This window comes from Ictalurus furcatus, chromosome 16, assembly GCF_023375685.1.
Source record: "Ictalurus furcatus strain D&B chromosome 16, Billie_1.0, whole genome shotgun sequence".
Taxonomy (NCBI): Eukaryota; Metazoa; Chordata; class Actinopteri; order Siluriformes; family Ictaluridae; genus Ictalurus; species Ictalurus furcatus.
In genome coordinates, this window is record NC_071270.1 from 28836139 (window position 1) to 28852465 (window position 16327).

The 16327-nt window shown below is 44.8% G+C and overlaps 1 protein-coding gene across 2 annotated transcripts in view; it reads right to left on the minus strand.

Moving 5' to 3' along the window:
* Nucleotides 1–16327, minus strand: part of ptbp3 (polypyrimidine tract binding protein 3) — a 60621-nt gene that overhangs the window by 43477 nt on the left and 817 nt on the right. The gene's annotated exons all lie outside the window — the stretch shown is intronic.

The window sequence follows — 16327 nt, forward strand, 5'->3', positions numbered from 1 at the left end:
TCGTGATTAAGGTGTTTACATGAGTCGCTTTTAGAAAACTCCTGTCACGTTCCCGTGTTACATGTTCTAGAACATAGTTAGATTAACAGCACGTCATTACGTCCCCGCGCCACGCCGTCCCTCCAGAATTTCACGTATCGACGTACAGTTGGTCTTCGTTACGGGACCGTATACAGTTTTGGTGTTTCATGTTTAATTTTACGAAAGCTTCCAGTGCAGTTAATTATCTGTCGTGCTGTACGTGCAAACAGACGACTGACTGAAGCCGTGGGCTGCGTCCCAAACCGCGTACTATACGGTATAGTCTACATAGTAGCTGAGATACATGTTTTTCTCCTACTATATATCAGGTAAGGCCGGTCTCAGGCTCTCTGTTAAACACACTGTTTAAACATCATAAACATCTTCAAGCTCAAACTCATGAGGATCTGAGCGCTCGCAGCACACCAACGACCAACATAAACAGAGAGAAGTAAAATGTTCCGTGACGTCTGACTGGTTAATATTCAGTAGTATATGTATGACACGTAAACACACGCACTCCTCCTCAGCTTGATATAAAAAGAAATGAAGGAATATTTCTCTTTTATCAATAACGATAAACGTCTGGAACTTTCTGGAGTGTAAATATTAATGGGAGCTGGGACTGTGATCGCGACCCGCGTGAAGGTTCTGTAAGAAGCCTGATGAAGGAGGAACAGGAACTGCGAACTCGTGTTACTGCGCTCGGCCGAGGAGGGCCAGCGTCGGGTTTCCATTTCCCTTTTAAATATTGTAGGAGCGTAATCAAGAGCGGAGAACTGAAACCCAGCTGAGAGCCCGAGCAGAAAGACGAGCGGTCACCTGATCCGGGCCGAGCCGCCGGGCCGAGCCGCCGGGCCTTTTACACACGCTGCATTGTGTAGTACAGCAGAGAAAACAGAGAAGGCCAAGCAGCTACAGGAGATCTGCTGCTGTCAGAGCCGTGTGTGTGTGTGTGTGTGTGTGTGTGTGACCGACGAGCCTCAGCAACACCGCAACAGTGTGTGTGTGTATGTATTTATTATATGCGAGTGTGTATTGGTGAACATACCACAGTGAACAGGCCAATACTTTGGGTTTCTCTAGGATGACATGCCAACTAAGTAATTATTATTATTATTATTATTATTATTATTATTATTATTATTACATTTTTACTTTAGATACACATCCACAGGATACATATAAGGATTAAAGAATTAAACAATAAAAGATTAAACATTAAAATGCAAAAAAAGAATAGTCAGTGAGAATAAATGGACAAGATGTTAATACAAGCGTTAATAAATAATCATAACTATTTATTCATTCACAGTTTTTTATTTATTTATTCATTTTTGTTTAACTGATTTCACAGATTTTTATTTTTTTCAAGTCAAACCTTTTTTCTAAATTCCTTTTTTTTGCAATTTAAAGCAGCAATATTTCTGAACAAAAACCGATTTGGAGGCGGGGCTACGTATGAACTCACTTTCTGATGTCACAATTTCAAGGCTTGGTATGCAAATTATTAGAGAATGACAACAGCAGCGCAGTAGCATTAAATTTTAGTCCAAGAACCTTCATGCTAATCTAGCTAGCTGGCTAACGTCACAATGTTAAAGAATGCTATGAATACATCAGGGTTGTCAAGGTAACAAAAACAGATTCTGACGATCAGAAATAAAGGAGTGCGGAAACGAGGATGTAAGTGGAGACTCTGTGACTAATGCGAGCTAGTTTAGTTGTGTATATCCAACCGCGTGGCTGCTCCAGGATGCTCCAAATTTGCATATTTATGCATATTCATGAAATCCAGGTGTAATGAGGGTAAACGCGCAGAAGCATTCCTCTGCCATTTTTAGTAAGTTTATTCCACAAAATCTGTTGAAAACCTGCTGCAGATTGAAGCAGGAGGACTCGAGGGCTGAACCCCGAGGTGTTAGTGAAAACCTCATCACATGCTCGTACAGAGAAGTGAAAGCTCCGCTTCCCAGCGAGGTGAAGCGTGCGCAGTGACGTCGCCGTGTTTTGCCTTTCATTTGCATGACTGAATTTTTCTGCTCCCAGCCAACTTTTTTCCCTTCATAGTTTCCACATGCCGAGTTTTCTGCAAGCCGAACACGCTGGTGCTAGCGTGAGATCCGGATCAGGGAGCATGGCGAACATTCTTACATGACTGCACTGCCACTGAGGAATTTTTAATATACTTTCAGCTTTCCTTTAATCTGGGAGACTCATCACGAGACTGCTCACAGAAGTGATGGGACTTAATCAGAAAATAAAATCCCCTCAAGGTGCCATTAATCAGACTCAGGTAGCAGTTCACGCCTACTAAAGGGGCAGGGGGGTTATGGGTAAGCGTACTGACGGAGAGGGGGTTTATGGGTAAGCGTAGTGACGGAGAGGGGGTTTATGGGTAAGCGTAGTGAGAGAGAGGGGGTTTATGGGTAAGCGTACTGACGGAGAGGGGGTTTATGGATGAGCGTACTGACGGAGAGGGGGTTTATGGATGAGCGTACTGACGGAGAGGGGGTTTATGGGTAAGCGTACTGACGGAGAGGGGGTTTATGGGTAAGCGTACTGACGGAGAGGGGGTTTATGGGTAAGCGTACTGAAGGAGAGGGGGTTTATGGGTAAGCGTACTGACGGAGAGGGGGTTTATGGGTAAGCGTACTGACGGAGAGGGGGTTTATGGGTAAGCGTACTGACGGAGAGGGGGTTTATGGGTAAGCGTACTGACGGAGAGGGGGTTTATGGGTAAGCGTACTGACGGAGAGGGGGTTTATGGGTAAGCGTACTGACGGAGAGGGGGTTTATGGGTAAGCGTAGTGAGAGAGAGGGGGTTTATGGGTAAGCGTAGTGAGAGAGAGGGGGTTTATGGGTAAGCGTACTGACGGAGAGGGGGTTTATGGATGAGCGTACTGACGGAGAGGGGGTTTATGGGTGAGCGTACTATCGGAGAGGGGGTTTATGGGTGAGCGTACTGACGGAGAGGGGGTTTATGGGTAAGCGTACTGACGGAGAGGGGGTTTATGGGTAAGCGTACTGACGGAGAGGGGGTTTATGGGTAAGCGTACTGACGGAGAGGGGGTTTATGGGTAAGCGTACTGACGGAGAGGGGGTTTATGGGTAAGCGTACTGACGGAGAGGGGGGTTATGGGTAAGCGTACTGACGGAGAGGGGGTTTATGGGTAAGCGTACTGACGGAGAGGGGGGTTATGGGTAAGCGTACTGACGGAGAGGGGGTTTATGGGTAAGTGTGGTGAGAGAGAGGGGGGGTTTATGGGTAAGCGTACTGACGGAGAGGGGGTTTATGGGTGAGCGTACTGACGGAGAGGGGGTTTATGGGTGAGCGTACTGACGGAGAGGGGGTTTATGGGTGAGCGTACTGACGGAGAGGGGGTTTATGGGTAAGCGTACTGACGGAGAGGGGGGTTATGGGTAAGCGTACTGACGGAGAGGGGGTTTATGGGTGAGCGTACTATCGGAGAGGGGGTTTATGGGTGAGCGTACTGACGGAGAGGGGGTTTATGGGTGAGCGTACTGACGGAGAGGGGGTTTATGGGTAAGCGTACTGACGGAGAGGGGGTTTATGGGTGAGCGTACTGACGGAGAGGGGGTTTATGGGTAAGCGTACTGACGGAGAGGGGGTTTATGGGTGAGCGTACTGACGGAGAGGGGGTTTATGGGTAAGCGTACTGATGGAGAGGGGGTTTATTGCTCGTTTTTGCTTTCCGTTTTCTGTAGATTTTGGGGGAGTTTTTCACGTGACAGTGCCCCCTAGTGAACACGCTCATGTCACGTGAATCAGGTCCTGACCTGCTCGCAGATGCACCTTTTCAGAAGCCTAAATCTGACCCTGACCTCCTCCATACAGACACACTGACTCAGGCAGCTGGATTACAATGAGCTCCACCAGGCCTGGAGCAGGTAGAACATTCCAGTGACGGAGATCACCTTGAGGCAAATACCCTGATTACACAGCAATGTAAATAGTTTGCCGAGTAAAAGGAAAAACCGTACTGGAAGCAGAGACGGAGAGCTAAGCTATGTAAGGGATAAATAAAATGAGAGAAACGTTAGTGCAGTTAGATCCTGGTCTAATCCAGGTCACCACTCTGCTCTCGTTCCTCGGAGATGAAAAGTGAGGAGCTTATTAAATCCGAAGCTCCATGGTACAGTAGAACAATGACACTCGCGGCCAAAACGAGGACAGCGAGGAAACGAGCCAGAGACGGAGAGAATGCCAACAAAGAGCCATCACCAGCAAGCAGCCAAAACATGACAGGAGGAGCGCATCAGGAGCTCAAGAGGAGAGAAAAAAAAACCACATACTTGTTTGGCCTTGGCCTCACAACACAATCGAAGAGTTTTTGTTATGGCTCCTTTACTGAAATCTAAAGCACATCGAGGACATCAACAATAAAGAGTTCAAGGAAAAGAATCGGAGGAAGAAAAACCTGTAATAACGGAGCAAAAGCCGCGGACAAGAAAGTAAAGATCTGTTCAATAAATCGGCTCACGGAGTACAAGCGACACACAATCATCAAACAGCACCAGTCACACGGCTCAGCTAACAACATTAGCTTCCTAAACACAGCGCTGCGCTAATTCTGGTGACGCAACAGATACTTTAGCTAACGTTATCCCTTCAAGCAGCAGCGCTCTAATCTCACGAACAAGCTAGCTAACGTCAAGCCTACCATTAGATCAACCCTAAATAAACCCGCAGACAGTTACACTAGCAGGGTAGCTAACGTTAGGCCATTAGGCTAACAATAATGTAATCAAATGTTTAAGAATGCTAATTTATAAAGTAACAAACCTGGTGGGGGTGGGGGTGGGTGGGGCTAATGCACTCACCTTATTTATCTCTAATAAAAATATTTAGTCCGAGACAAAAACTCAAACTGATCTTAAAACTGAGACCATGTGAAATAAATTTTTAATCACAGGAGCTGAAGTGTGTGTTAAAGGCTGGGTGTAAGGGGAGAACCCAATCAGACGAGCGCTAACGTTTCACTCGCCAACAAAGTGCCATGTGTTTGGGCCGTGCCAGGAGCTGTGTGTGTGTGTGTGTGTGTGTGTGTGTGTGTGTGTGTGTGAGAGAGAGAGAGAGAGTGTAAAATGGAGGGTGTGTGAGTGTTTGGTGGGGTCTCAAAATCCAGCCTCTGTAATTTCCAGCAAAGCAACACTGACACCACTGACACCACACACACACACACACACACACACACACACACACACACACACACACCTCTCTTCAGGATCAGACTGAAACTCTGAGGATGGAGTTTTTCCTTCAGGATGAATGTTGTTCAGTGTGAGGAGGAAACACAGGGAGAGTCGTCGCATAAACTGAAACAGATGGAGCTCGAGCGGCTGTTTGTTCACAAGCAAACTCACAGAATCCTGACCGAGTCAGCTTCACGAGTCTACATCACAGCGAGTCAGCTTCACACCGAGTCAGCTTCATGAATCTACATCACACCGAGTCAGCTTCATGAATCTACATCACACCGAGTCAGCTTCATGAATCTACATCACACCGAGTCAGCTTCATGAATCTACATCACACCGAGTCAGCTTCATGAATCTACATCACACCGAGTCAGCTTCATGAATCTACATCACACCGAGTCAGCTTCATGAATCTACATCACACCGAGTCAGCTTCATGAATCTACATCACAAGAGTCAGCTTCACGCCAAGTCAGCTTCATGAATCTACATCACACCGAGTCAGCTTCACACCGAGTCAGCTTCACAGGGAGTCAGCTTCATGAATCGACATCACAAGAGTCAGCTTCATGAATCTACATCACAAGAGTCAGCTTCACGCCGAGCCCGCTTCACGTGACACCACTGCTGTGTTTCGGGTTTTTAAAGCCGATTAGGAAATAACTGAAGTGGCAGCTTCATTGTTGGGGTTTGTGAAGAGGTTACAGAGCGTTGTGCTCCTTCCTCCTCCATCACGCCATCTTAAATCCACCTTCTCCACCGAACTCGTACGTGATCACGGTGGAGAAGGAGGAAGTGTCTTTCAGGACAGTGCGATGCTCAAAAAGACAAACAGAAATTCATTATTTTAGAAAAATGAGCCACATGTTTCACTCCACATGAATATTTATGAGCGAATAATTATTTTATCACCACGCAGAGTCCACAAACATCGTCAGAGAAACTGCTCAAATATTTTTTATCCAAATAAACAAAAACACTGTTTAATAAAATGTCTCACTATCGCAATATAAACAGAAATAAACAAACACACACGCACATTCGATTTTACACACCAGTCGCTGATGGAAAAACTGTTTCTTTCGCAAATTTTCAGAAACGTATTTAATAATTAAACTGAAATCCAGACGTCTCGCAAAAACACTGGCCCTGCGCTTCATTCGGAAACGACTAGAGCTGAGGTTTTATTATTTTATTATGTTTTATTTTAACAGTCTTCAGTAGAAATTTCTATTGTTATATACTCGATTAAGAAAGAACAAAGATGAAATGATGCTAAAATGAAGCCACAGATTAAAAGAGAAGTTGAGCATTTTGGGAACTGATGTTTCCTTCCCTTAGATTTAAGTGAGCAGTGCAACACACACACACACACACACACACACACACACACACACACACACACACACACACACACACACACGATTAATGACAGGAAGAGGAACACCAGCAGAGCTCAGACCCGCCCCTCCGGCTACAGAGCCGATTCCGCTGCAGATTTCCGTGTAAACGAGGTTTCGGGAGCCGCAGCTCCTCACCTGAACCTCTGCAGAACTTCGGTTACGTTTCAGTCTGAACCTCAACTACATCACCGAGAAGAAAAAGCCTTCCCTGAAGAGCCAGGAAACACGACGAGTTAACAACACTGCTTCTGCAGATCCTCGAGAGGAAAAGAATCCAAAAAACACAGAGGGAGAAAATCCTCACGAAGAAAAAGAAACTAAACAAAAAGGCAGAAAGAAAACTTCTCAACTCCCTCTGTTCCTGAATTCTACTTCCTGTCAGCAAAAACACCTCAAAACATCACACCGGGGGGGGTGAGATAGGGAGAGACAAAGGGAGAGAGGGAGAGAGAGGGGGAGAGAGGGGGAGAGAGAGTAGGTGAGATAGGGAGAGACAAAGAGAGAGAGGGGGATAGAGGGAGAGAGAGGGGGAGAGAGAGTAGGTGAGATAGGGAGAGACAAAGAGAGAGAGGGGGATAGAGGGAGAGAGAGGGGGATAGAGGGAGAGACAAAGAGAGAGAGGGAGAGAGAGGGGGACAGAGGGGGAGAGAGAGAGAGAGAGAGTGTAGGTGAGATAGGGAGAGACAAAGAGAGGGAGGGAGGGAGAGAGGGGTCAGAGGGAGAGAGGGGGGACAGAGGGAGACAGAGAGAGAGAGAGAGAGAGAGAGAGAGAGAGAGAGAGAGAGAGAGAGAGTAGGTGAGATAGGGGGAGACAGAGAGAGGGAGAGAGAGGGGGACAGAGGGAGAGAGAGAGTAGGTGAGATAGGGGGAGACAGAGAGAGGGAGAGAGAGGGGGACAGAGGGAGAGAGAGAGAGTAGGTAAGAGGGAGAGACAAAGAGAGAGAGGGAGAGAGAGGAGGACAGAGGGAGAGAGAGAGAGAGAGAGAGAGAGAGAGTAGGTGAGATAGGGAGAGACAAAGAGAGAGAGGGAGAGAGAGGAGGACAGAGGGGGGGGAGAGAGAGAGAGAGAGAGTAGGTGAGATAGGGAGAGACAAAGAGAGAGAGGGAGAGAGAGGAGGACAGAGGGAGAGAGAGAGAGAGAGAGAGAGAGAGAGAGAGAGAGTAGGTGAGATAGGGAGAGACAAAGAGAGAGAGGGAGAGAGAGGAGGACAGAGGGGGGAGAGAGAGAGAGAGAGAGAGTAGGTGAGATAGGGAGAGACAAAGAGAGAGAGGGAGAGAGAGGAGGACAGAGGGAGAGAGAGAGAGAGAGAGAGAGAGAGAGTGTAGGTGAGATAGGGAGAGACAAAGAGAGAGAGGGAGAGAGAGGGGGACAGAGGGAGAGAGAGAGAGAGAGAGAGAGAGAGAGGGGTCAGAGGGAGAGAGAGAGGGGGGAGACAGACAGAGAGAGAGAGAAACGAGTGAAGCTCCAGTCTCACCTCTCTCTTCCCTCTCTATTGATTTTTGCTTGCACCATTTTCTCTCTCTTTTTATTCATATCGTCCTTCCTTTTATCGTTATTTTACCGTCCTTTCTTTTCTCTTCCTTCTGTTCTTTTATATCACTTCCTTTTCCCATCATTCTTTTCCTTCATTTTTACCTTTTCCCTTCATTTTCTCCGTTTGCTCTTCCTCTTTTCCGCGTCTCCTCAGGAACAGTGAGAAGAGCGGAGGTATCTCTGTAACTGAGGACACGACTGATATTTTGATCTGAAACTTACAGGGTTTTAAAATGAAACGCCTTTTTTTTTTACCTGCAAAACCTTGCTTTCAGAATTATTGGCACCCCCAGAGTTGTTAATAGGTGGAACCCCGTGTCCTCTGGGCAGAAGAACAGCACCGAGTCACTTCCTGTGAGTTCTAACGAGCTTGTAGAAGATTTTGGAAAATGTCTGACTGTGTTTACCGCAGCAGTAATCCTGCTTCATCTTTCACAGCCTTTTATTTTCCCCGTTACTCCACTTCCACAGTCTGTCTGTTTTATCTTCACCTCATATTTTATAGGTTTTTAATCAGACACAAACTGATTAAAAACAAACACAAACATGTTTTTACAGATCACCATGTGGGTTGGTTTATTTATTTATTTATTTATTTGGGTGTCCAGTGCTTTGCCTTTTAGAAGAGATTTTTTTTTTATTTTTAGAAGAAATGCAAAATAGGTTTTGAATAAGGGCGTGCAAATTCCCTTTATCCAATCACCTGCGACCGTTCTATCACACGATGCCAATAATTTTGGAACAAAGCCAAAATGTAATAGATTGAATTGAAGTCTCGCTGCTGAGCCTCAGACGAGTGTGCAGAACGGCGTGTGGATAAATGAGGAGAAAACAGAGTTGAAAGAGATTTTCAGGAAAGTGGAAAGAATGAGTCACCGAGACACACTCCATATTCTCTCTCTCTCTCCTGAGCTGAACAGGAAGTGAGATGGCAGAAAACAAGGAAATGGGCAGCAGAGCTTCCTGTGTCAGAGCAGCATGAAACTCACCGCTATCAAACGCAGGAGAAAAACCGTCCAACCTCCGTAAGAGACGGAGATAAAGCTGGAGGAAACACGTCTTTCAGACGGACGCCACGCCTCCAGCCGTCTGATAAAGTTTCTCCCTCTTTTATAACCTCATTCTTCTGCACAATTTAAAAGGAAAACTCGTTTTTATTCATTTACACAGACGTGTTCGTATATAAACACGGATATTTAGCGTAACTTTACCGCTTTTGACTTTAAACGCCGGCCATCTTTAAAATCTCAAACCCACTGTTCACTATATACGCTCCCTACACGGGGCAGAGCAGGACGCTGCAGCGCTCGAATCGATCCAACGCCGTCCGCGGTGCAGCTTTAGAATGACCGTTAGATTATTAATACTTCCAGACAAAGGTAACGAGTCATTCTGTCTACACTTACTCAGATGAAAGTATTGGCACCCTCAGCTTAGTTTGTGTTGCATTTTACTGTGAGAACGTTTGGGTGGTCCCCCCCCCCCCCAGTCTCCAAGTCTTATTTTTCCGTATGATGATATAATTTACTAGCCTGTGATTATTTAGCTTTATTTTACAACTTTAATGCACCGACCGAATTCAAAATCAGACCAATCTGATTCTCCTGTTCACTAAATATTCTCCTACACAGGGTATAATAATGTTCGAGAGAACGCTGCTTGAGATTCAGGTACAAAAAAAAAAAAAAAAATGTATTTCCTTCCTTTTTTGTTTTGATAATGGTGACTCAATATTCTTGCAATTTTTTTAAAAAAAAAAATCTGATTAAAGTATTGGCACCCTCGGCTTTGTTTGGTTTACTCATTGAGAGAGAGAGAGAGAGAGAGAGAGAGAGAGAGAGAGAGAGACACGCAACATTCATATTTTATCGTCAAATAAATGAAAGCCTGTTGTAATTTAATTTTACATCAAAGAAAATCAACTCAGTAGTATATATACATTTTTTTTTAGATGATTTATTATTGATTTACTGACTAATCTCCACCTCCAAAGCCTCCAGTGAAACCCCTCCTATTTTCACAGGTTCTGCTACGAGATGGATAAACAATCACTCAGACTCATCCAGCGTACAGATATCTCAGGATACGGTTTGTTAGCGTACCACGACACACCACACCGCTGTGTCCTACAACATTCCATTTAGTGGAATAAAAACTCCAGGCCTCATATCAGCCTCGAACTACAGAAGTTCTGCACGATGATGAGAATCTTAATGAAGCATCTCTCCATTAGCACAAAGAATCTGCAGAACATGAGAGAGGTTCTGTGCCGCTCAGAGGCATCAGATCCAGCGCTGAGGATTAGCGGAACAGCAGGAGAGGACGACGGCGACGATCTCGGCTAAACACGAGCGTGAGGAAGGAGTTTCACACACGGGAAATAAGGATGTTAGAACGAAGAAGGTGTCACGTGGTCCACATATGAGAGGGTGAATTTAGTGGACAGTGAAAAAGCTGAAAGAGACGGGAGGTACACACGTAGAGAAAATGTGCCTCTATTCCACCGAGAAGACCCAAAACAACAAACAAATAAAAATATTTATTTAAAGCTTTTTGCATCACGTTGACCGTACAGACTAAACGGATCATGTTACCTCTAATCCCTTAGCTACTGTCCAAGTCTGCGTCCTAACGAGACAAGAAAAGGCGTCAAACTGAGAAATAAAACTGCAGGGAAGACGGGAAACCGCCGCCGGCGGCTCCGGCGTCAAACAGAGCGGCCGACAACGCTGCAGCCGTACACGTGAAGCTCCTCTCACGTGAAGTATGTCCATCTAATGACCAAGTACAATCAGCACACACACGCACAATTCACTAACCGCACGACACTCATACACACGCGTATCACATAACAAACAAACAATCCTGACGTGTGTACTACAGAACGTCCTTCATGTGGTGTACGAGTGCAGGACAAGGGGCGGCGCCAAGAAAACCAGTTCTCCTCAACGTGGACATGAAGCTTCACAAAATCAGAAACGTGCACGGAAAAGTGGCTTTCCTGTCTGAAGTATTCATAAAAAAAGATTCATTTTTACCCTCCTTTCATGAACATAAAACTACACAAGCATGTGATTGAAATAGTTTAAAATGTTATCGGCCCTAGAGAGTCCTAACGCTGACCACAGAGTCGGGCGGCGTGACGATATGACATCATCAACATCGTGACGAACAATATATTACAATACACAAAAATACTCTACACTCATGGATATCAAACAATCGCAAACACAACACAGATCCCTCACCATGTATTCTCCAACCTCAAGGCATTATAGGAGAAGACCGAGAGCTGTTATCTCGGCAGAGGGAGCTAGCACGGTCTCGGATTAGATTGGCAAATTGAGCTAACTGTACTAGTTACATACCCTCACCAGAGGCACCAAAGATCTCCGAGACTTCCTTCCGAGCTTTCTTTTTCTTCCTAACGTTTCGGTACCCATTTAATGAGAGTGTGTATATAACAGAAGAAATTTAATTATGGAGGTTATACAATTTCATGCCATTTCTGCAGGAACTAAAGTTGTGAGCATGGAGCTGAAGAAACGCCACACCTGGATTTGTTGCTTTACAGAGTCTTATCAAATTTGCATAGAATGGAGAACATCCCAGTTAAACTGTGTCTGGAATTGCTGCTTCAGGTCATGAAAATACATAGAAAATGAGAGCTCAGCGGTTGCTTAGGGTTAGAGCCACAATCATACGACAGAAGAGACGCACTGCTACGTCGCCAAGCTTCAAAACAGATCTTTTAAAATCCTCTGCCCTAATAGCAGCCTGTAACACCAAAACCACTTCAGTGTACAACACACTGCTGCCACACACACACACACACACACACACACACACACACACACACACACACACACACACGCGCGCGCGCGCGCATTTAAGCGTGATTTCTCTAATCACTGTAATTTTGGTTCTTAGCTATTTTCCTTCCAGTGCAGAAACAAAACCCTCCACCGTTTCAGCTCCACAACACATCTCAATCAAAACACAAGAAAAACAACACGCTAGAAACAAGTTACCTGATATTAAACGCACACCGATCCGTCATAGTCACACCGATGCACATCTAAAGCTATGAAGTTATGCACTAAAATGAGAAAAGCATCATTCTGAACCTTCCCGGGTCGTTGAACCGGTTTATGAAGCTACGCAACACGCAAAGATCAAATCGTTTTAATTAACAAAAGCCCTGAGCAGGACCAATCACTTCCGCTTATACGCTTCTGCAGCCGCACGTCTCGTACACAACACTGAACACACATCGTATTCACTCTTCGTCTCAACAGGAAGTGAAGCTGTAACACTCGATGACGTCATTCACAAAGAGGACGTGTGCAAGTTGCTCAGTTTTAGGCCACTGAACACACGGATTAAGGGAATTCCTCTGGCAGTTCCCCGCCCCTCAACTCCCCTGCTTTTATCCAACACCCATAATAAAGTATTCCCCAAAATACACATGGGTTTGTCCCTCCAAATGCCTAAAAAAGCAATTCTGCCTCACAGTGAGAACCTCAAGCCAGACCTCTCTCCAGTCATTATTAGGTTGCGGCCCTGGACAATGCTGTGTGTGTGAGCGGACGTTGCTCATTCATGTTACGAAACCACGCTGAAGCAGTTTTAGACGATCTATATTCCAACGCAGAGTTCGTACAAGAGGAGAGACACGGAAAACATCTCACAGAAAGGAGATCCGAGAGAGCTCACCTGTTCAGTAGGATATGAGCCAGTCACCTTGTATACTAGGTAAGGACGTTGCTCATAAGGACAGGTTAGGCCAGTTTGCAGATGAGCGAGCAGGAGATCAGATCAGGTTTAACTATGCCACAATATCCAGCAGCATTACTTCATACCTGAGAGAGCCGGCAAACACTCCACGAAAATACACTTCACCAAACGGCAAACACTCCACGAAAACACACTCCACAAAACAGCAAACACTCCGCACTCTATTAGAGCTCCTGCACTTCTACATTTCATTTCTCTGAAGAAAAAGGAAATATATGATTAAATATCTGATTACATTATACACAACACACAGAGTCCTCTACCCTACTACTGCTACGGTCCGAACTGTCACCGATCCACACGTCTCATTACGACATTAGACCATGGAGTAACGCCCACTTTATTCAGCTCTATAAACTACCATGACTTTTACCACACGACATTTTTATTTCAGACAGGAATCACCAGCCTTGTTACCATATCTTTAAAAACTTCGTCATAGAGCTGAGGAAATGTAAGGATTATCGGCTTTAACAGTGTGCGCACACACACACACACACACACACACACACACAGAGAGAAAAAAGGGAAAGAAAAAAAAAAAAAAAAAAAAAAAGTTCAAGAGTTCTTACTTTGTTGTATGAATTCTACACAGAATCCTGTGTTCCCCAGTGGGATAACTCATAAGAATTAAAACACAATTACACACCGTCTCAACATACACCTTTACCTCAGTCCACACCTTTATAAAACATTCCACACCCCCTCAGGCCACACCTTTATTAGGTTCCAAGTCCCTTCATTCTCACCTTTATTACTTCCACACCCCCTCAGTCCACCGCTTTACCTCAGTTCTCACCTTTAGTACGTTCCACGCCCCCTCAGTCCACCCCTTTACCTCAGTTCTCACCTTCATTACGTTCCACGCCCCCTCAGGCCACCCCTTTACCTCAGTTCTCACCTTCATTACGTTCCACGCCCCCTCAGGCCACCCCTTTACCTCAGTTCTCACCTTTACTACGTTCCACGCCCCCTCAGGCCACCCCTTTACCTCAGTTCTCACCTTTATTACGTTCCACGCCCCCTCAGGCCACCCCTTTACCTCAGTTCTCACCTTTATTACGTTCCACGCCCCCTCAGGCCACCCCTTTACCTCAGTTCTCACCTTTATTACGTTCCACGCCCCCTCAGGCCACCCCTTTACCTCAGTTCTCACCTTTATTACGTTCCACGCCCCCTCAGGCCACCCCTTTACCTCAGTTCTCACCTTTATTACGTTCCACGCCCCCTCAGGCCACCCCTTTACCTCAGTTCTCACCTTTATTACGTTCCACGCCCCCTCAGGCCACCCCTTTACCTCAGTTCTCACCTTTAGTACGTTCCACGCCCCCTCAGTCCACCCCTTTACCTCAGTTCTCACCTTTATTACGTTCCACGCCCCCTCAGTCCACCCCTTTACCTCAGTTCTCACCTTTATTACGTTCCACGCCCCCTCAGTCCACCCCTTTACCTCAGTTCTCACCTTTATTACGTTCCACGCCCCCTCAGTCCACCCCTTTACCTCAGTTCTCACCTTTATTAGGTTCCACGGCCTCTCATGCCACCACTTTATTACATTCTATGCACCCTCATGCCACACCTTTACCATGTTCTACACCTTTACCTCAGTCCACACCTTTACCATGTTCCACACCGCTACCTCAGTCCACACCTTTACCCCGTTCTGTTATTGTTGAGATTACAGTACTTATATTAGAAGGCTTTTAAAATCACATTGTGTATTTGGGAACTCCATGTGGACTCCTCTCTCCTCTCACAGCTATTCAGAGTACATACAACTCTAAACAAAAATAAAGACCATTAAACCAAATATTATGATTGGACCACATCATTTAAATCAAACATTCAAACAGTTCCTCAATCATCTATTCTAACTTACAGAAACCATCCTGATTTTTCTGACTTTTACCTTCATTACACCACATGAAATTTGGCCTTTTCTAGCCTTTGATGAAATATTTTTTACACTAAACTTAGCCAGGCTAGATGTTCTATCCCGGCTAATTCATTTAACTAAATTCATTTAGCACAAAAATAATCTGGTAGTGAAGATTACTCACTAGCTAACACAATTAGCTGTAGCTTGAGATATCTGCTGAGGAGAAATGAATAACAATGAAAACATAGGCAATCCTTAAATCTATGTATGCCACAATGCATCATGGGTTGCCTTTTGTGGAAAAGGGGCAATATTGTAAAGTATACAGGTTTAGAAACACATTACAAACGTCATCTTTAAACTTCAGTGAAGGTTTGACATCCACTTGAATTCTTAAATAAATGCAAAATAAGCTGCACCATCTACATGCTTACATTTAAAATGCAGACACACCTTTAACCCTTTAATGTGCAGGTGTGGGATGTGTACCGGGTTCGAACCAGTTCTGTTGCGTGGTGTGTTTATGCGCTAATCCTGGCAGGAGTGCGTTTTTTCCCTATCCAACCCTGGAAATCCCCAGGAGGAGTGAGAGCAAAGCACATAACCTTACGCTTTCACTTCTCTCATTACACTCACATGTAGTCTGTGTGACTCTAACAATAGCCTACATTCTGTGTACACACAGGTGGATCTAGCACTCTGAAGGGTTCTTAGAGGTTGTGTATAGAAAAACGGTTCCACTGGAAAGCTAGAACCAAGTGTTCTGGGGTCTACACATTAAAATAAAAAGTGTGTTTAGTTTCTTTGTCGTTCTGTGAGGAGAACGTGGAACAATAACGAGGTTTAATGCATCTGGGAAATGTTTTTAAGATCTCTCATAACATTAAGACATTTGTATAAATCTAAAATACCCATGCAAATCATCGCACCAGCACGACTGAGGCTCAATTTATTATAAAAAAAAATAATACATGTAAAGGAAAGTTGGGCTTCATGCTCTACTTATGAGCCTGTATTATTTTTATATATATATATATATATATATATATATATATATATACACCCCCGCATAAATAAATAAATGGTTATAAATATGGCGTGTCCCCGCCCACCACCATTGAGCGCTCGCGCACGCGACTTCCCACGCACGCGCTTGTAAACAATCATCCGCTCGCCTTTTAAACAGAATGTATAAGCAACATGGCGCCTGTGGAACCATCATCATCATCATCACCACACACACACACAGAGAGAGAGAGGATCTACTGTATTTGTGTGAAGTCTAAAATGATTGTGAATGTTCTCGACAGAAACGCCCCTTTAATGGCTTTAAAATGGCAGCCTGCTTATTACCTTCACTCTGAGAGAAAAAAAATGAAATAAAAACACAAGCTTAGTGTAAAATCTACATAAATGCAATCAATCCGTAAATAAGAAACTTTTAGGCTGCATGTTATTTTATTTTACACC